General features: G+C 39.1%; 1 pseudogene; it reads left to right on the top strand.

Annotated features, from left to right (window-relative positions):
- LOC132637603 (butanoate--CoA ligase AAE1-like) overlaps window positions 1-16,747 on the top strand; it is a 105,748-nt pseudogene extending 89,001 nt beyond the window's left edge.
- The last annotated feature ends 5,561 nt before the right edge of the window (window positions 16,748-22,308 follow it).

Below are 22,308 nucleotides of genomic sequence, written 5' to 3' on the forward strand. Positions count from 1 at the left end.
TGCGTAACTTTTAAGGGTGGATATGCTTCATACGTGTATCATATATATATATATATATATATATATATATATATATATATATATATATATATATCATAGTACATGTATCATCATAGCGCATACATCGTCGTATCATATAAATCGTCATCGTTAACCTGCATCCGGGTAACCATCATATGCTGCCCACAAGTGGTGATCATGCCCGGCCCTCTAGGCTCGGTGTAAACATAGCAACCCGCCTTAGCGGTGACATGCCCGGCCATTTAGGCACGGTGGAATCGTATGCAGCCCGCCTTCGCGGTGACATTCCTGGCCAACTAGGCACGGTGGAATCGTATCGTCATACAATCAATCATTAATCTCAGCATTATTACACATCTCATAGGCATATCATGATCTTATCATAGCTTAACATCCTCGTACATTCATCATTAATCCTACATTAGAACTTAGAGGTAACCATGGCTATGTCGGGGTGACATAAGGTCGGGAACCCCCAATTATGTTATGGAGTAATCATAATCGTCATGTCTCACCTTGGAGGAACTAGCATTTTAAGGTGAGTGTACACAAGGAAAATCATCAATGAAACTATACTTAGGATCATTAGCTTCATGGACATCTTATATTGATCTAGGATTCTTCATACTTATATTCATCATCATCATTATCATACTTGTGACGTATCTCCTTTCATTGTCATGTGTGTATGTAGCTCTGTACAGTCATGGACTCATAATTGCCATTATCTAGGAAGATCATAGAGAATTAGGAAGATTCATGCCTTAGAAGAAAAGGATTAGCCTTACATACCTCTTTCGTTTAGCTAGTCTATCGTTTGATCGTTCTTCTTCGTTGCTCGCGTTTCTACCTTCAAGAAAGTTCGTACTCATATTAGACAATTGATAACATAAGCGTGGTTGAACTAAGCTAGAGAAATTTGAGCAGCGTCTCCTTTATTTATACTACTTTCTCCATATCATATATCAACTCCAAAACGTCAATAATATCATTATTAATATCATCATCAATGACTTTTATCAAATTCATCATTACCCAATCCCCACAATTTCCTCTCTAGGTCATCCATAATCATGATCATAGCACAACATTACATTCATTCTCATCTAATGTTTCTATCATGCTCTTGACATTATTCATAACGTAATCGCAATCTCAACATATCAATATTCATGATTCATTCCCAACTATTACCCAAAAATAGCACTATTCCCACATTCATGACCCATCTTCTATTTCCTTCTACAATCCACGTGTTTCAACTTTTCAATACCTTAAATAACATGGAAATACCATAAAACTCACATTAGATAGTGTAGAAATAAGCCTTGAGTTGAAATATCTCTCTTGCACCAAAACCCTAATTCACTTCCATTGATATTCCTTGGCTTGGATGAACTTTTATGTGTCTCTTACACTTAATTTTGTGGGTTTCATGAAGTGGATCTTTGGTTTCACTCGGATTCTTGTATATGAAGTGTGTGGAAGTTTCTAGAGAAGTCTTGAGTCGTGGAGGAGAAATGGGAATGAAATAAATGAACTTGGGTGCTCTTTTTATAACTTAAAAATTTGTCCCGATATTATTATACGGACACTTATACGGTTCGTATAAATTTATACGGTCCGTATAAGTGACCGTGAAATTGCTTCATCAACCATCCTTTTCTGTGTCAATTATATGACACATTATACAGTCCGTATAATGTTATACGGTCCGTATAAGTGACCGTGAAATCAGCCCATCAACAACTTCATTCTGAGACCATTATACGGCACATTATACGGTCCGTATAAGTGACCGTATAATTTTATACGGTCAGTGAGGGACCTTCACTGTGATGGTTCTGCGGACCATTATACGGACCGTATAATCGGTCGTATAATCCACCTCTTCTCTGATTTTGGTTCTCGTCACTTCATTGGATCTCAAATCCTCGTGGGACCTTCTTGATACTTGTTTAACACCTCGTTAACAATCAAAGGGATATTATAATTCTTTTCCAAAACATTACTAAGCCATCATTAATTCGATACTCATAAACTCTGTCCGGTACGCAACATATATCTTGCTTTTCTTGACTACTTTCGTCTCCTACCTTCAACGTTTTTGAAATCTTACTTAAAATCATCAAATGGTATTTCTTTCTTATCGAAACATCATATACATCGTGCCCTTCGTTAGTCTACTCACTGTACGTTAACGGAAAAATTTTCGGGGTGTAACACATATACATCTGATTACCTCGTGAGGCGGACACCATGCATGCTTAGCCCTTTTAAAGAAAAAAAAATCATACATATAAAACATAATATCATCATTAGCCCGTGTCTGTGGTAACCATCCCACGCTGCCCAGTAGTGGTGCTGCCCGGCCATATAGGCACGGTGTTATTGTCATTATCCATAAGCCGCCCACCATAGTGGTGCTGCCCGGCCATATAGGCACGGTGTTACTATCATTATCCATAAGCCGCCCACCGTAGTGGTGCTACCCGGCCATATAGGCACGGTGTGACAAAATACATACATATATATAAAGCATGCATGAGAGCCCAATTAAAACTTCGACTCTATCAGAGTGACATAAGGTCGGTAACCTCCGATTTATATTATGGAACAATCATCATCGCTATATCTCATTTCGAAGGAACAAGTAACATAAGGTGAGATCAACAACAATGAATAAAATCAAGAAAGTCATGAAATTAACTCAACAATCTCATAATAGCATCAAACCATAAACTTTGGAATCTCTAGAAATGGGATCATCATTATCTTCATAGAAAACATCTATCTTAAGCATTGCAAGAACTTGAGAATCATGAACTTCTAGCTTTTAGGGAGTAAGGATATTATGAAAAACATGTATGGATTCATAAGAAGAGAATCATGCCTTTAGAAAGAAAGGGATTAGCGTTAACATACCTTTTTGGTCTCCTTAATTACTTAACGCTTATCCTTCCAAGCTCGTAAATCTACATTCAAGAGAATTTATACTTTTGTTAGATTCATCGTCATATGCTTGTCTTAAGCCTCAAATTAAATCCTCTTAGAATCTGCCAAAATTTGAGCAGCATCTCCTCTATTTATAACCCTAGCCTAAAATCACAATACCAACAACCAATAACAACAACAACAACGCTAACATCAACAACATCATCATCCATACCAACATACTCAATAAAACATCTCACATGATGTTTATCCAATTTCTCAACCAATCAATCGACTTTACGAAGCTTTACCAACTAAATCTCCACAACACGATTCATAATATCAATAGTAAAGAGCATTCTTACCTCAATGAGGGTTGGAAGAGCTTGAAATCTTGTTTATCTTCAATAGGTCCCTTCGTTCAGTCAAGACTTGGTGTTTAGAACGAGAAGTACAAAACCCTATACGTTTCCCGAGCCTCGTTAATGGCTAACTTCAACACTTTATAACCAAAATTGGCATATGAAATTGTGGAAACATATATATATGTGTGGGAGGGTCTAGAGTTGGGAAAAATGGCCAGAAAAATGACCCAAAGGGTCCTTTTATACTTGCCAAGGTCGATTCCACAGACCTAAAAATTAACCCTTCGCGTTCGCGCTGGGGGGATCGCGTTCGCAATAGGTTAGCTGTAACTCTTCTACGCCTTCGCGCCCAGGGGGGCATGTTCACGCAGACCAAATCCATGGCCTGCCAGCCAAACTTGTAACGTCCATAATTCTTTACTCCGATGCCGTATCGACGAGCGGTTTGTTGTGTTGGAAACAAGACTTCATGAACTTCAATTTAGGCTTTTATTTCACTTCAAAACTCATCATATGCTAGAAGATATTCTTTCCCCAACTTGGCTCTTTGTCATTCAAAGTAGCACTCATCTTCTTCCCAAAGTCATACTAACTCAACTGCGTCAACTTATTTCCTTGTAGGACCTCCCGGAACTCCTTATGTGCATCCTTTATGTTACACCCCGTATCTTCGAGGAAGCACATATCGAATTTGAAACATAAGTACGTTGAGTTATGGCCAAGTAAAAAAACTTTGGAATATAAGGAGCAAGCATTATTAAACATATTTAATAAGTGAAGGATGTATATAAGATAAACCAGAAGGTTTTATAAGAAAATGAGTGGAAGAAATGGAGTAGTACGACTTTGGAAAAAGGATGGGTAATGTTTTGTGTGAAACTTTTAGTCCAACCTGGTGGACGAATATCTCTTAGCATATGACATTTTTTAAGGTGAAACAAAAACCTAAATGAAGTTCGTCGAGTCTAGTTTCCAACGCAACAAATTGCTCGTCGATTGGACTTCGGAGTAGAGAATTATGGACGTTACAAGTTTAGCTGAGAGAGCAGAAACGCGTGCTACAGTACTGCTACAGACCCGGATTTGACCCAAATTTGATCCTTATAAAAAGGGTAAGACCCTTTTTTTTCACCAGATTTTAGCCCAGAAATTTCTAGAAATTGAAGAGAGAGAGAGAGAGAGAGAGAGAGGGAAACAAAAAGTAAGCAATTTTCAAGTGACGGAGTATTAATCGAAGCTCGGATAAACGCATAGATGTGATTCTAGTATGGTTTTGCGGTGGATTCAAGGTGGATATTGAAGATATCGCTGTTTTAACAAAAATAAGGTATGAATATCTCCTTATCAATATTACTTTTGGTTTATTTACGAAGATAGAGTGATGAAATGGTTGTATAATAAAGTTGTTGGTTGAGAAATTGCACAAACATCGCGTGGGATGTTTTATGGAATATTTTGGTATTGATGATGATGTTGTTGATGTTGGTGCTGTTGTAGTTGTTGTTTTGTTAGTATTGTGATTTCGGGCTAGGCATATAAACAAGGGAGGTGCTGCCCAAATTTCGGCAGATTATAAGTGGATTTATTTGAAGGACTAAGACAAGCATCTAACGATGAGTCTAACGATTGTGTAAATCCTCTTAAATGTAGACTTGCGAGCTTGGACAAATAAGCGTAGCCAATAGGAGGTGCAACAGGTATGTTAAGGCTCGTCCCCTTTCTTTCAAAGGCATGATCCCTATGGCATGACTTCATAAATGCTTCTATAACCTTCTTGTCTTCAAAACCTAAAAGTCCATGGTTCTTAGAACTTCTGATGATGTCAAGGATAGGAATGATTTTATGATGATGACTCAACTTCTAAAGGCTCCAAAGTGTATGTAAAATTACCCTTTCTTTCTTTTTGGCATGAACTATGTAAAGTGAGCGAACGACGAACATACATGACTCCAATGAACTCTAATCCTCAGTGGTACTTGACATGATAATTGTCTTTGATTCTCCGGTGTTGGTTTATTCTAATTATTCAATTGAGTCTCAGATGATGATTTAGCTTGCATATGGTTTCTCATGATATTCTACTCGTGCATACCGTTAATATATCATTCACCGAGTCCCGGGCCGGTTATGTAATCGTGCACAGTTTCATTGCATTGTTCACCGAGTCCCTCACTAGAGGGCTGGGTACGTATTATATTTCACCGAGTCCCTCACTCGAGGGCCGAGTACGGTATATATATGATAATTTCACCGATTCCCTCACTAGAGGACCGGGTACGGTATATATATGATGATTTCACCGAGTCCCTCACTAGAGGCCGGGTACGGTATATATATATGATGATTTCACCGAGTCCCTCACTAGAGGGCCAGGTATGGTATATATATATATATGATGAATTCACCGAGTCCCTCACTAGAGAGCCGGGTACGGTATACATATATAATGATTTCACCGAGTCACTCACTAGAGGTCCGGGTACGGTATATATGTATATGACTTCGTTCACCGAGTCCCATAATGGGCCGGGTACGGTATATGATATATATGCATGACTCTTATCCCTTGAGGCACAGTTGCATTTGTATCTTGATTATCATACTTGTCTCCTGTCATCTTTTACTCAGTCGTGATCTTCTTTACTTTACTTCATGCTTTACATACTCAGTACATTTTCCATACTGACCCCCTTTCTTCGGGGGCTGCGTTTCATGCCCGCAGGTACAGATACTCAGTTTGGTGATGCTCCGGCTTAGGACTTCTGCCCAGCTGCTTGGAGAGCTCCATTGTTCCGGTGCTTGAGTTTGGTACAGACCCTTGTGACGTAGACTTTGTTACACTCTTAGATGTCTGTAGACATATGTGGGCTGTGTATATACGGTTTGGTCAGCTATATCGATGTAGTTTGTCTTGGACGTTCCCGTCTATAGTGGCAGCCTTGTCGGCTTGCATATTTGTTATGTTTTGGTTAACTGTGACTTCTCAGCAGACAGGTTCTTTCTGATGTATGATATGATGAGTTCACAACATGCTTTTACAGAGTGCCATATTGTTTTCAGTTTCAGTCTGATTATATCTAGCGGGTCGTATACGTGCCCAGCTCGGGCACTAGTCATGGCCCATCGGTTTGGGTCGTGACAAAAGTGGTATCAGAGAAGTTCATCCTCCGAGTGTCTACAGACCGTGTCTAGTAGAGTCTTGTTTATCGGTGTCTTGTGCACCACATCTATAAACAGGAAGCTACGGGACATTTAGGATGCCATCTTTCTTTCTGGTCATAGATCGTGTAGTAGAGCCAATGATAGGAAGGCTCGTTCTTGGTACGATTTTTGTTAAATTGCAGGATTTTATTGGAGAAGAGGACAAGTTCAATTAGTGGGAGCGTAAGTGAGGCTCCGAAGGGGGACATGAGACTCGTATCGCCCGTCGACTCAGGATCGAGGATGTCAAGAGGTATAAGAATGAGCATCAGTTATTCCATTGAGGCGGACCCATCGGATAATGTGGCTCTAGTAGGAGGAGACCCGACTTAGAAATGATATGACAAGGACCCGTTTAAGGGTCACGAGACTCTTGTGGATGAAGACGTAATTGAGGAAGTACAAAGTTGGCACATCTAGATTTTGCTTACGTTTCAGCATTATGTTAGGCCAGACTAGTAGACGGTGGGAAGACAAGAATGAAGAGCACACTTCACTCTATAGCCTACCAGATCAGGCTAAGGACCGATCGGCTACAGGTATACGTGTTCTTATTGGAACTTCCTATGTACATATGTATTTACTTCAAGGTAATACGGAATAGTGATGAGCGAAAATCCTAAAGGGGATCAGTGACTTAAGTATTTGGAAGTAACTGTGATCAAGATGCCTTCGCCACCATTGGGAATCTTGAAAGCTGGGATGAAAAGTAGTCATACATGCAGATTGAAGGTGATTATTGAGGATTTCAAATGCCAAAATAGCATTTTCTTAGTCGGACGAGTAAGAGATCCTTTCTAATTCGGAGGGAGATGCATTACGAGAATGTTTTAGAATCTGTTAAAACTTCAACTTGCTTTAGGTTATGTGAGGAAGGTCACGCAGTAAGGTGTATGCGATTATACCAACACAAACGCACCGGATCCCATTAGAACTCCAAGGTTAAGCGTACTGGGGTGAGAGAAATACTAAGATGGGTGACCCCCTGGGAAGTATATTAAGAGTCCTACAAATTCATACATAAGAGAGAGATGAGAAGCTAGAGTAGCCTAAGGGAAATTGGAGTATGCCGAGTGGTTGGAAACTCTAAAAGATCACGAAGGATGAGGCGGACTAGACCGGCAAAGAGAAAGAAGGTGCATCACCGGTCTAGAATAACAATGAGTTCGAATAGTATTGGGAAATACTTTGTAAACGAGGCGTTACTAAACATATATATGTGTGTGTGTGTGTGTGTGTGTATGACATCCCATATGCGGCTACGCCAACCGGTATATGTGTCCCAGCAACCGAGGTTGCGGTATACTAAAGGCATCAATCGAACAGGGTAGTGAAGTTCAAGTGACAAATGTTATAAGGCAAGTTGATGTTATTTTCACTACAGGCTAGAGTTGGAAAGCCTTAATGTGATAAAATCCGGGAAAGGAAGAAAGTGAATATACATAAAGTAAAGAGATTAGAATGTCTTGAAAAAAAAGTGTAAGAAACGAGGGTGAGTGAAGCTTCCAAGAGGGAATGACGGGTAAGGCAAGGGACTATTTGGATAAAAGTCGAAGGTAGGCATGCGAAAAGGAAAAAGTATGGTAGTGTGAAACAAAAGATGAAAGTGTGGTGCCAGGAAAGAAACTTCGATAAGTGGGACTAATGGATAGTAATCACAAATAGTGATGTGAAGTAAGAGAGAGAATGATCAGGCCTTGCAACGATACTAAGAGATTTTCAGCTCTCAAGAGGTATATAAAGGGATGAATGTGTCACGACCCAGCCCCGTGGGCCGCGACTGGCACCCTATCTGGGTACCCAGACCAAACCGCATATTCATTTACAAAATCCGAGCATATTCCAAAAATTCATAAAAAGTCATATCAAACTGAATCTTTATCAAATATGTCTTAAGCGGTCGCACAAATCAAAATGTCATATCAAATCCAAATGGAGCGGCGGAATAGACATCGCCGGTCAGAAGTGCAAATATAAGCATAAGGGCCATTTAGGGCCATCAAAACAAACGGACCGCTTTAAGACCAGAGAACAAAATCAAACAAACATATATAGGACCCTCGCCCCACATATATGACTACAGGCCTCTACGAACTCAAAACAAAGACATATGGCGAGACAGGGCCCCGCCGTACCCAAATCGTCAAATATACAGAGCATATACATAGCAAAAGGAGTCTGTACCAAAAGTGGATTCCGGATCAGAAGGAGTACTCCAAAATAGCAGAAAGTGAAGCCTACAGTGGAGGATCACCAATGTCTGTACCTGCGGGCATGAAACGCAGCCCCCGAAGAAAGGGGGTCAGTACGAAATATGTACTGAGTATGTAAAGCACGGAGTACAGAAATATGGGCCAAAACCGAAAGCAAATCAGATGACAAAGTGGAGTACAAACCAGTATGTCAAAATCCGTATCAAATTCATATACGTATACATAATGCAAACGAAATCATGCAAACGCTTAAGAACGTGGTCGCCACTCCGACGCTGGCGCCACACACATCATAACACCAGAAAGTTTCAAATCTCCGTACATCCCCGATCACAAACACAAACATAGGTGAGCGTATCGCATCACGAGCCATATCACAGCATAACTCCAAACGGAACCCGGCCCTATGGCGAAGCCTCGGGAACCGCAACACAGCATACGGCCGAATCATCATAAGGCGCACGAATCATAACCGGCCCGGGAACCGGTGAATGAAGTCATAATAGGGCACGAGCGGAGTCGTGAGCAAACAAATGCAAAATATATTTCAAAATAGCCTTTCAAAACATAATGATTTCATAAGTCATGTCATAGTACAAAATAATCGAATACTTAGTCGATACGAAGTTTCGTTTCACAAAATGTTTCCAAAATGGTACGTATGGCTCAAAACGTAACTTAGCATATCATAATATTGAAAATATATCTCATAGGAGGGAGTTCCAAAATCGAAAGTATCATATCAAACTTTATTCACAAAGATAGCCCAATAAGACAAATAGGGCGTCTCGGGGTTAGCGGGCCCACCTCGAGTCAAATTGAGGTGGCGAACATAATTTACGAACATTTAGGAGCCAAAAGGTCATACATAATCATTTCTAAGTTACCCGACCACATTTCGATAGGTTTCGGACGATTGGTGGCATCCTAGCCAAAATAGAGCCCTTAGGCTTCAATTGAATTGAATGAATAGTAACTTTTCTGTGGATCGGGTTTCGAGGAGCAGAAATGCTCCGGAAGTTCCAATATTCGCCTACCACACTAAGACATGCCAAATGAAGAAGTGGGAAGCTTTACATACCTTACAGACGTCGTATGCTCTCCCAAAAGTCAAGTCCCGTCTCGTCTGAAATCTGCAAATGGTCAAAGTTACCAATTGAGATTCTTAGGCTTAAAATGCCTTTAACTTCATTTTTGCCTACCGAAATTTCGGCAGTATTTCCCCTATAAATCTAACATCCCCGAGACTTAGCTCGGCTCAAAATACATCAACAACAACAGCCCACACATCAACAACAACACAAATCATAATCAAACCACTCTAGCTACAAAGTTCCACCTTATTACCTAATTTGGCAACTTTTCATTTAAACTTCCAAAACTTCAAATCTATATCCACATCATTATATTCATTTACTCATTCAAGATCATTCAATCACATCCCAAATATATTCCAAACCATATACGAAAGTTCCCGAAATTCATTATTTTCCATATTTCATTCAAAACATCAAAAGTCACGACGAACATTCTAACTTGCGTCGTTTCATTCCGAATTCATTAACATCAACCATAGATCATATTTAAAGTCTTTAGCACCCTAGATATACAATGATATACACAATGATACCAAAAGTATATACTTTCCCGTAATGATCCGAAATCATTTTCTAACGCCAATTCAATTCATCAAACATTCATTTGCATCACAAGGGATCACCACAATACAACCAACCAACCTAAATAAACTTTAGACTACTTTTTCCCCCACCTTATATTGCACACGGCCATACACAAATTTTCATACATGCACGGCTACTTCACACACAACACAATTCCATAATCTTTACGTTACTCTAATCACCAACACATATATGTCCATTCCATAACATAAAAACATAGAAATCTCACCTTTTCTTGTAATCCCGATTTGCCGCAAACGTCGCCCTTTCGTCAAACCAATTGTACCACAACGGAGAGCACCTCGAACTCATCAATAATTCAAGAGAAACTAGAGGTTTGGATCGAAAACAAAAGCCAAGATAATTGTTTTTTTCCAAAGGGGTTCTCGGCCGAGAGCCTTGAGCTAGTGCCCCCTTCTCTTTTTTTTTTTTTTGATTTGTTACTTGATAATTCAAAAAGGTATAAGTGATATATATCCACTTAATGTCATGTGCATAGCACATGACTAGCAAAGAATGGGCTTGGACTTGCCTCTTGGCCGGCCACTTCAATGTTTTTGGGCCTCAATTTTTTGTTCTAATTTTCTTGGCCCAATTCATAAAACGTCCCGTTTTGTAATTCCCGAAACTAATTTCCGAAATTCCAAATTTACCCTCGGCCTTCCCCGATGTCTTAACATTAATGATCCCATAACCAACATAGTCATATTCACCAAAATCAAAAATATTTCCGTATAACCCACAAGTCGTAATTATTTCTCGATTTCCAAATACGAAACACGGGACATAACAGAATGTGTAGTTATACTGACACGGTTGCCTCGGAAACGGAGAAGCTTTCCTAAAAATGATTTAAGAATAGAACGGATTTGCATGCTTAAAGGAATATTTCACAAACTTTAGGGTCAATACTATGAAATAACAAGTGGAGAAGGGCGCTCGAGAAGGAAGGAACTCAAGGAAGGTTTGAGGAGGGAAGCAGGAAAGGTACACTAATGGGCTGGTCAAAAGGAGAGGAGAGAAGAAGAAGGAAAAAAAGGAAAATTGAGCAATCACTAAGGACAAGCGAGAGCATAATGAACTAACAAAGCTAATCGAGAGGTAGTACATCAATGAAATGGGATGAGGATAAGGAATATCAAGATTTAATTATAAAGGAAATAGAAGGATGTATGGGAAATATTCATGAGTATGGACCAGCCTTGGCGGCAAGAAGGAGAAGAAAGAAGAGGGAATATTTGCAAGGAATTCATGATACGAAAAAGAAGTGGCAGAACACTGGAAGAACTACAACGCATAGGTGGGACGCAAATAAGTAGTCAAGGAAAATTTCGGATAAGTGAGCTAAGTGAATAAAATGATTGATAGTGAAAGGGGAAGAGTGTAGCATATTAACTCTCAATGATATATTGTTGACGTAAAGTGAGACCGGAAACTTAGAGTAAGTAGAATTTTAGTGATAATAGTTGTGGAAGAAGACGAGGGATAAAAGAGCAAAGTCTGACCAAACGTTCCGTAAAATGTGTTGATGGATTCCAATGTTCCCATTAACCCATTGATTTGGGAAATGTTCAGCCATAAAAGGTAGAAGTAGAAAGGCCTTAAAGAAGGCAGCGAGAATGGATCTGTAATGCATAAGCACTTCATTCAAATGCAAAGCCCTCGATTAGCAGAAAGGAAGATAAGTCAAGCTATACGATGAGAGAATTTCGGTATTATAAGAGACCAAAAGAGTCGAAGGATCGTTAGGGTAGGCCGATGACTACTGATACTTGAGAGTTACTAGTGTATAAGAACACCCTTAAAAGGGGGGAAGGGCAGATCTAGTCCTGAAACGAGGTATGGCATTGTCAAAAGTCCAAGGAAAGAAAGAGGTTAGCTTAAGGAGACCAAAATTCGGGACGTAGTGGCATACCAAGAATGCATTAAGAGGGAGCAGGAACAAATTAAAGATAAGCATACCACAAAGCTGGATCAAGAGAATACTTCATGCGAACGTGAGATATGATGTTTCTAGACCAGGGAAATTTGTGCTGCACCTAAATAGGCAGTGGCGTATCCTAAAGAGTAATAAAGAGAGTAAGAAAGCTCTGCAAGCTAACTACAAAGAGAATGATGAAATGGATGATGAGTACAAAGGACACTTTGGGTTACAACGGAAGAAAATCTTGATATTAAAGGAAAAATATAAGAATATTAACAAAGGGAGTAACGATAAGTGGTATGGCGATCTCTAAAGAGAGGAAGAACGATGTGGGTGCAGATAGAAAGGCAGCAGCATCAATAGAAATTAGAAAGTATATCACGGGTCACTAACCATACTGAGCATAAGGTTTGTATTATAGAATTATATGAACCATCAGCGTAAGGTTATGCCCCACAGATGGGAATGGACACACCGGAAAGCCAACAAGGAATGACAGCTAACTAAGTGATCACTGGAATAAGGAAGTCAAGGGTATGTATACTATACCGATGTTGGAAAGAAGCTGTGGTAAAATGAGAATTGCCCTAACCTTATAATTATAAGTTATATTGAAAGATTTGAGGAAAAGGAATTAAAGGGAGAGTTTGACAATAACTCGAAGATATTGTGAGCTATAGACCAGTTCGAACTATGATTATTGGTTCATCGCAATATATAATCCTGCTACAAGGAATAATAGAGATGGTGATGGAACATTAGGAATGTATGTATTTAAGAAATCGTATTGAGGATATGGTTATAACCTATCATGGAAAGGAATTAAGATGGATGGTTGAAGAAACGTAATCGTTAAGAGTAAGGATTTGTCAGTAGTAGAGTAACGTTGAACAAGCAACAGGACATTAGTCTAAGAAAATCTATGATGAATCGGAAAGCTTGGCTGATGAATTATGAGGGGATAATCTAGCACGTATCTAAGCTCAACAAGTACAAGTAGGGATAGGCAAGATAGCATCGGAGGAGTCAACAAGAGAAAAAAGAAAGTGCTATATTCGAGCAAGGGAGTTATCCGTTAATAAAGAAATGAAGAACGAAGAGGAAGAATGCTCGCAGGACGGCGAGTAACCGTGGCGTGGCTAGTTAAACCACAGGAAGGAAGACAGAATGAGAATGGAATACTAGCTAACTTGTATACATGAGGATTGAAGACTCTACGACTCACAAATAAATTTCATAAGGAGCTAAGAAAGAGCAAGACGAAACTGACCAAATTATAGTATAGGTATATGGTAATCGAACAAAAATTCAATGAGGATATTGAGGATAGGATCACTACAACATTCGAGGACGAATGTTTTTAAGGGGGGAAGGATGTTACACCCCGTATCTTCGAGGAAGCACTTATCGAATTTGAAACATAAGTACGTTGAGTTATGGTTAAGTAAAACCACTTTGGAATATAAGAAGCAAGCATTATTAAGTATATTTAATAAGTTAAGGATGTATATAAGATATACCAGAAGGTTTTATAAGAAAATGAGTGGAAGAAATGGAGTAGTATGACTTTGGAAAAAGGATGGGTAATGTTTTGTGAGAAAATTTTGGTCCAACTTGGTGGAAGAATATCTCTTAGCATATGAAGTGTTTTAAGGTGAAACAAAATCCTAAAATTAAGTTCGTCGAGTCTAACTTCCAACGCAACAAACCGCTTGTTATTGGACTTCGGAGTAGAGAATTATGAACGTTACAAGTTTAGCTGACAGAGCAGAAACGCGTGCTACAGTACTGCTACAGTACCGACTTGACCCGAATTTGACCCTTATAAAAAGGGTAAGACCCACTTTTTTTCACCAGATTTAAGCCCAGAAATTTCTAGAAATTGAAGAGAGAGAGAGAGAGAGAGAGAGAGAGAGAGGGAAACAAAAAGTAAGAAATTTTCAAGTGACGGAGTATTAATCGAATCTCGGATAAACGCATAGATGTGATTCTAGTATGGTTTTGCGGTGGATTCAAGGTGGATATTGAAGATATTGCTGTTTTAACAAAAATAAGGTATGAATCTCTCCTTATTAATATTACTTTTGGTTTATTTACGAAGATAGAGTGATGAAATGGTTGTATAATAAAGTTGTTGGTTGAGAAATTGCACAAACATCGCGTGGGATGTTTTATGGAATATTTTTGTATTGATGATGATGTTGTTGATGATGGTGCTGTTGTAGTTGTTGTTTTGTTGGTATTGTGATTTCGGGCTAGGCATATAAATAGGAAAGGTGCTGCCCGAATTTCGGCAGATTATAAGTGGATTTATTTGAAGGACTAAGACAAGCGTATAACGATGAGTCTAATGATTTTGTAAATCCTCTTAAATGTAGACTTGCGAGCTTGGACAAATAAACGTAGCCAATAGGAGGTGCAATAGGTATGTTAAGGCTTGTTCCCTTTCTTTCAAAGGCATGATCCCTATGGTATGACTTCATAAATGCTTCCGTAACCTTCTTGTCTTCAAAAGCTAAAAGTCCATGGTTCTTAGAACTTCTGATGATGTCAAGGATAGGAATGATTTAATGATGATGACTCTACTTCTAAAGGCTCCAAAGTGTATGTAAAATTACCCTTTCTTTCTTTTTGTCATGAACTACGTAAAGTGAGCGAACGACGAACATACATGACTCCAATGAACTCTAATCCTCAGTGGTACTTGACATGATAATTGTCTTTGATTCTCCAGTGTTGGTTTATTCTAATTATTCTATTGAGTCTTAGATGATGATTTAGCTTGCATATGGTTTCTCATGATATTCTACTCGTGCATACCGTTAATATATCATTCACCGAGTCCCGGTCCGGGTACGTAATCATGCACAGTTTCATTGCATTGTTCACCGAGTCGCTCACTAGAGGGCCGGGTATGTATTATATTTCACCGAGTCCCTCACTAGAGGGCTGAGTACGGTATATATATGATAATTTCACCGAGTCCCTCACTAGAGGGCCGGATATGGTATATATATGATGACTTCACCGAGTCCCTCACTAGAGGGCCGGGTACGGTATATATATATATATATATATATATGATAATTTCACCGTGTCCCTCACTAGAGGGTCGGGTACGGTATATATATATATATATATGATGATTTCACCGAATCCCTCACTAGAGGGACGGGTACGGTATATATGTCTATGACTTCATTCACCGAGTCCCATAATGGGCCGGGTACGGTATATGATATATATGCATGACTCTTATCCCTTGAGGCACAGTTGCATTTGTATCTTGATTATCATACTTGTCTCCTATCATCTTTTACTCAGTCATGATCTTCTTTACTGTACTTGATGCTTTACATACTCAGTACATTTTCCGTACTGACCCCCTTTCTTCGGGGGCTGCGTTTCATGCCCGCAGGTACAGATACTCAGTTTGGTGATGCTCCGACTTAGGACTTCTGCCCAGCTGCTTGGAGAGCTCCATTGTTCCGGAGCTTGAGTTATTTTGGTACAGACCCTTTTGACGTAGACTTTGTTACACTCTTAGAGGTCTGTAGACATATATGGGTTGTGTATATATAGTTTGGTCAGCTATATTGATGTAGTTCGTCTTGGACGTCCCCGTGTATAGCGGCGGCCTTGTCGGCTTGCATATTTGTTATGTTTTGGTTAACTGTGACATCTCAGCAGACAGGTTCTTTCTGATGTATGATATGATGAGTTCACAGCATGCTTTTACAGAGTGCCATAGTGTTTTCAATTTCAGTCTGATTATATCTAGCGGGTCATATACGGGTGCCCAGCTCGGGCACTAGTCATGGCCCATCGGTTTGGGTCGTGACACTTTACTTCTAAAATATACTCGATAATGCTCCGCTTCTTATACTCCAAACTTACTTTACTTATCCATAGCTCAACATACTTTCGTTAGAATTACTAAGTGCTTCTCCGGAAATACAGGGTGTAACGGAAACACTGTAATGAAAGGGTACTTGAAGGATCTCAAATCCACGGAATTCTAACTAGGGTCTGGTCGTGAGGCACCCCGATGGTTACATTGAATTGAAGGATCGTGCTAAGGATATCATTATTTTTTGTGGAAAAAATATTAGCACGATTAAGGTGGAATTTGTAAGATTCAGCCATCCAGCCGTCCTTGAATCTGCTGTGGTGAGAATAAAAGATGATTACTGGGGCAAGACACCTTGTGCCTTTGTGACACTAAAGGATGGAAATAATGCGACTCTTGATGATATCATCAAGTATTGTCGTGATCGCTTACCACATTATATAGCTCCTAAGATTTTTGGTTATTTGCCCAAAACTTCTACAGGAAAAATAGAGAAGTTAGTTTTCAGACACAAGGTCAAAGCTATGGGAAGCATTTCAAGGGAAAGCAAACTATAACTCATAAAAATAATTATGGAGTGGAAGAGGTGCGAGTTATGGAGGCGGAGTTTTCCGAAATAACATAAATAAACAAAATCAGGGGAAAAGCAAGAAACGTGAGAGAAGTGAAATTGCTTTAGGGTATGTAAAAGATTGATTTCTTAGACAAATTTGATAAATGCACCAGGAAAGTTTCTCTATATGTTGGCATAATAGTTAAGATTGTTTTCAGAATAAAGGGGTAGGAGAAAACATATCATGATATTCAAGGATATTATAATCACTTTCATATACAAAGAAAGATCTCACGATAACATTGGTGTTGCTTACACATCATAACAGGTGAATATCACAAATTGTTTCTTCTTTCATCCAAGTTAAATCAAAGTTAAAACATAAAAACTTATATAAGCATATATAAGGAACACTAAGGTGTCATAAACTTACACATTAAACATTTGGAGGTTATGGACATGAGAGTTGTGAATTAAATCAAGTATAGAATTAATAGAAATAAAAAGGTGTTATTTATGTATGTGATCTTTATAAAATAAGACAAATGAATAAAATTAGGGGGAAATAATAGTCAAGAAAAAGAAATAATGTCGTTGCTTTAAAACTGCCTGCACCACTCTCCATATATATTGAAATTGACACTCCATATATCTAAATTGAAAGCTAGCTTATTTTATTGGCATAATACATAACAAGCATTTAAACTTGGCCTCAGATGGGAAGTAAGCACTCCAACTTTGGTGTCTGTGTCTCATGACACCCGATAATGATGTGGCACTGACGTGGCACATAAATTTTGGAGGTGTCTAGATGATCATTTTGTAAGTTGGAGCGTTCAACCGACACAGTGGAGACGAGTTAAGGTGTCTATATGTACATTCTCAAAGTTGAAGTGTTTAGCTGTCAGCTGAGGCCAAGTTTAAGCGCATGTTTATGTATTATGCCTATTTTATTTTCTCAATATAGCCAACTACAGTTATCCATAATGTCAAAATTACATGCACAACTCTACCCATATATTGAAATTGATACTTCGCATATCCAAATTGAAATCTAACTTCTTGTTTTTTCTCAATTTTTTCTCAATAAAGTCAACTACATTTAGCCATTATGTCAAAATTACATGCACAACTCTCTCCATATATTGACATTGACACCTCACCTAACTTATCCAAATTGCAATATAACTTATACTGTTGACTACTGGTCATATTTGATCCTTCTCTCATGTGCCTTGGTGAAACTAAAGGATAGTAATAGCACAAGTACTGGAAATCACGAAGTACTTCCTTGATCATTTACCTATAACAACCCAATTTCGCATTTTGAGTATTTGCATCCCATTTCAAAATTTGTGACATTCTAAAGGTTTATATGATGTATTGGAACTTATTGGTATGTTTGGTCTGAGAGACCGGAGAGGCTCTGGGCTGTTTCAGCACTCTTAAAACTTTGCAATTGCAAATTTTCTACGGGTGCAGCCTTCTTCGCGGTCACGGAGCTTGTCTCACGGCCGGGTAGGAAGGCTTCGACATGGTCTTCGCGGCAGCATAGGATTGTCGTATTCGCATAAGGTGCTTTCTGATTTTCCTTCGCAATCGCATAAGTACTTATCGCAATCATTGATCAAAGTCTGTAAGTACATATTTTAGGTACAATCCTCCCTATATTAGGTGTTCTTATCTTGTGTTTAAGTTGTTTTCGTTCAGTTTATCCTTAATATTTGTGTTTTGTGTTTGTAGGATGTGATTTGATGAAAAGCTAATGATTCTATTCAAAAAGAGATAGAAAATGGCTTTAAATCTTATTAGAAGTCATTCACAAATATTCAAATCGAGCTAAGGACCAAAGATTCAAGTACACGTGAAAAGAAGTTGAAAAAATGAAGTCTCTCATAAAATGGCTTGGTGCAACTATCACACCCCAAGCCGGAAGGGCATGACTGGCACCCGACCATAAGGCCAAGCGCCTTGCTGTAATATCTCACATACATTGCTTAGAAAAACTGGTCCTACAAGGCCTATGTGTACGGGACTGACGAGTAGACATTATGTCAACCATCATCAACTTGCGAAGCATGGACTATAACCATACATATATGTACACGGGCCAACGAGGCCACCACGAGAATGCATAAGTCATAACAAGGCCGGAAAGGCCATTCCAAAAGTTGTACATACTAGTCATGAGCCGACAAGGCTATACATGTTAAACCTCTCGTTTCCGTCGCAAGAAAGTCCTTGGCTTATGGGTGGTTCATACCCTTAGTATCGAGATTTGTAACCAATTTTTTGAGATATTGGGTGCCTTACCTCGTGTGTACCAAAGTATAAGTATGAATTCTTTGCAATACAATAGGATTAGAAGCTAAACGAATTGAATCGACGCGAGTCGGATCGACTCAGGAAAAAAAACCTGCAGAACCAGTCCACATTGATGGGTCGTCGACACGTCGATGAGCCATCGTTGTGGGCCGTGGGTACCCCGCCACCTCTGAATCTCAGGTGGCAAGCCGACGGAGCACGTTGACGAGCCGTCGACCCACCCGTCGACACGCATCGCTGGAATTTTCTTGATCTATTTATATATATTTAGCTCCACGATTTTATTCCTCATTTTATCATTTCCAAACTAGAGCAAACCCTAAGATATTTCCCCTCAACACTTTCCATCATATTGGAGGAATTCTAGCAAGATCCGAGCCCTGTAAAACCCGAGCTAGTGAAGAAGAAGGTTGTTCCTAAGGTTTTATTTAAGTTGTGGATCTTGGAAGTTTGAGTTGAAGTTGATTCTTGGTATGTTAGTCCCTTCAAGGTATGTATATGATTCCTAACTTTGTGTTTAAGTAAACTATCAAGAGTTTTAGTGGTTTTAAGTAAAGAAAATATAGTTATGAAAGTGGTAGGTTGAATAAGGTTAAAGTTAGGATTAAGAGCTGTTTTGAGGGATAATTTGGAATAGATTCTCTTATATTTTGATATGTAAGTATTGATAATGTTGTTGTTAGTGTTGTTGTTGATGTTTGGGTTGAATTGGAAATTGAGGTATTATTAAGTTTACGAAGGTGATGCTATCCGAAATTAGTTAAGCTCCTTTCGTACTTGAATTGGATAGTAAGTGTTGTAAAGGGTCTAATTGTGGCCTATGTTATCTTGATTGTAGACTTGCGAGTTCGACAAGTAGACGTTGGACGATTAGATACGCTTCAAGGTATGTTAAGGCTTTCCTTTCTTTCATCTCGGCATGATCCTTATAATATGAACGAATGAGTAAACGAGTTTCCACATTACTCTACTCTTAGAAGTATTAGGAGTACTTTAGTCTTTGATGGTCCTATACCCTTCGATGATTGTTCCTTCTATTCATGGGTCCTGCGATTTCTTTTATTGATGATGTTAGCTCAAAAGATGTCTATCGGAGGTATTACGACCTTATGTCACTCCGAGAGTTCTAGTTACTTATTGTACTTATGCATTGCAGTCATCACACATATGCACGTTGACCCATGACTAGAAGGCATTATATACGCGTATATTATATGTATGTGGGGTATGGGGAAAGGGATAGGCATTATATACGCATTACCACTGTTACACCCCGGAAAAAGTCCTCGTATACGTACAATGAACAGACCAACGAAGGGTATGCGTATGCGATGTTATACTAAGTAGGGAATGGCGTTTTATGAATTTTGGAAATAAAGAAGTTGTAGAATTTCAACACAACCAGTGGTCGTAAATCAGTATACGGCCCGTAAAGTGATTTACGGACGGTATACTGCCATCGTCCTCTAGCCTTCCAAAATTTCAACTTTCTGTCCAATGGTGAAATGGCTAAATACGACTTGGAATACGGCCCGTAAACTGGTTTACGGAACGTAAACCTCGATCGTAAACTGCCATGATCCTCAGCCAACCTTTCTGTTTTTGACATGCTTGAATACGACCACACTATACGATCCGTAAACTGGTATACGACCCGTAAAGTGTGGTTTACGACCACTGTTCACCCCGACGATTGTCCATTAAAAATCAAATTTTGTGATTTATAAAAGGGACCCAAGCCTCATTTTATTTCATTACTCATCCATACAACTCAAGAAACCTCTAGAACTCTCCAACACTTCATCTATAGGAATTCAAGGGAATCAAAGGGAAACTAAGATCATCAACATCAAATCCAAGCAACAAAGTGTATGAAACCTAGTTGGAAGTCATCTTCTTCAAGAAATTCCAAAAGAGGTGAAGAAGGGTTTTAGTGCTAGAGGAGTATTCTCATTCAAGGCTTGCTCAACCATCAACCAAGGTAAGTTTCATGACCATTCCATGTTGTTTAAAGCATTGGGAAGCTGAGACACTTGAAACATAGAAGAACATAGAAAATGGGTCTTGAATGAGGGAATAGTGTCACCATTGGGAGATGGTTGAATGGAATCATGAAAGTTGATATGCTATGATTATGAATACGTTGTAAATGATGTTTAGGTCATGAAATAAGTATTATATACAAGGAAATGTGATAACGAACTGTAACCATAAATGTGAAGGAAATTGGGGGGAAAATGATGGAACGTAGTGAATATATATAAATGATGGTTGTTGATTGTAATAATGTGGATGTTGTTGAGAACGTTGGGAGTTGATAGGGACTATGGGAAAAGTAGTATAAATAAAGGAAGTTCTGCACAATTTTCCCTAGAAATAACGACGCGTTTTAAAGCCGATTAACTAATGTTAATACGATTCTCTCGTGAAGGTAACGACATGACCTCGAAGGAAGATGAGTGATCGATAGTGTAGCTAAGCTACAAGGTATGTGAGGCTAGCCTTTCTTTCTAATGGCATGAATCCTATAGTATAAGTTCCTTTCCTCTTCATGAGTTCCTATATCCATAACTATCCACATAAAATAAGAGATATGATACGATGATGCCATATTGATAATGATACTAATCATTGCTTACACTCACCTTATGTACTAATTCCTTCAAGGTGAGGCAGAATGTCAATAATTGCTCCATAATGACATCGGGGGATCACGACCTTACGTCACCCCGATAGGATATAGATGATCTTGAGCCTTATGCATGTACTATGATAAGATAAACATATTATGGTAAGCATATGATTATCAGTTTTTTATGATAAGCATGTCATGATTGCATCACACCGCGCCTAGTTGGCCGGGCAGTCACCGCTAAGGCGGGCAGCTATACGGATACACCATGACCATTTTGGCATGGGCAGACACCACTAGTGGGCGGCATGAGATGGTACCCCGGACGCGGGAGGCCTGGACGCGGGCTAATATTACTGATTATTACACCGTTCCGATATGGACGGGCAGCTCTCATGTCATGCATATACGATATGATGATAAGTATGAGTAAGACAGCATGCATCACTTCTCTTATGATTATCATTCAGATTCAGATGTTCATATTGATGTTCTCATTATATTATTGTGTTGTCCTTCTTCATTGTTCATGCCTCTCATACTCAGTACAATATTCGTACTGACGTCCTTTTTCTTTGGACGCTGTGTTCATGCTGTTACACCTCGGA

The sequence above is a fragment of the Lycium barbarum genome, chromosome 4 (genome assembly GCF_019175385.1).
Source record: "Lycium barbarum isolate Lr01 chromosome 4, ASM1917538v2, whole genome shotgun sequence".
Lineage (NCBI taxonomy): Eukaryota > Viridiplantae > Streptophyta > Magnoliopsida > Solanales > Solanaceae > Lycium > Lycium barbarum.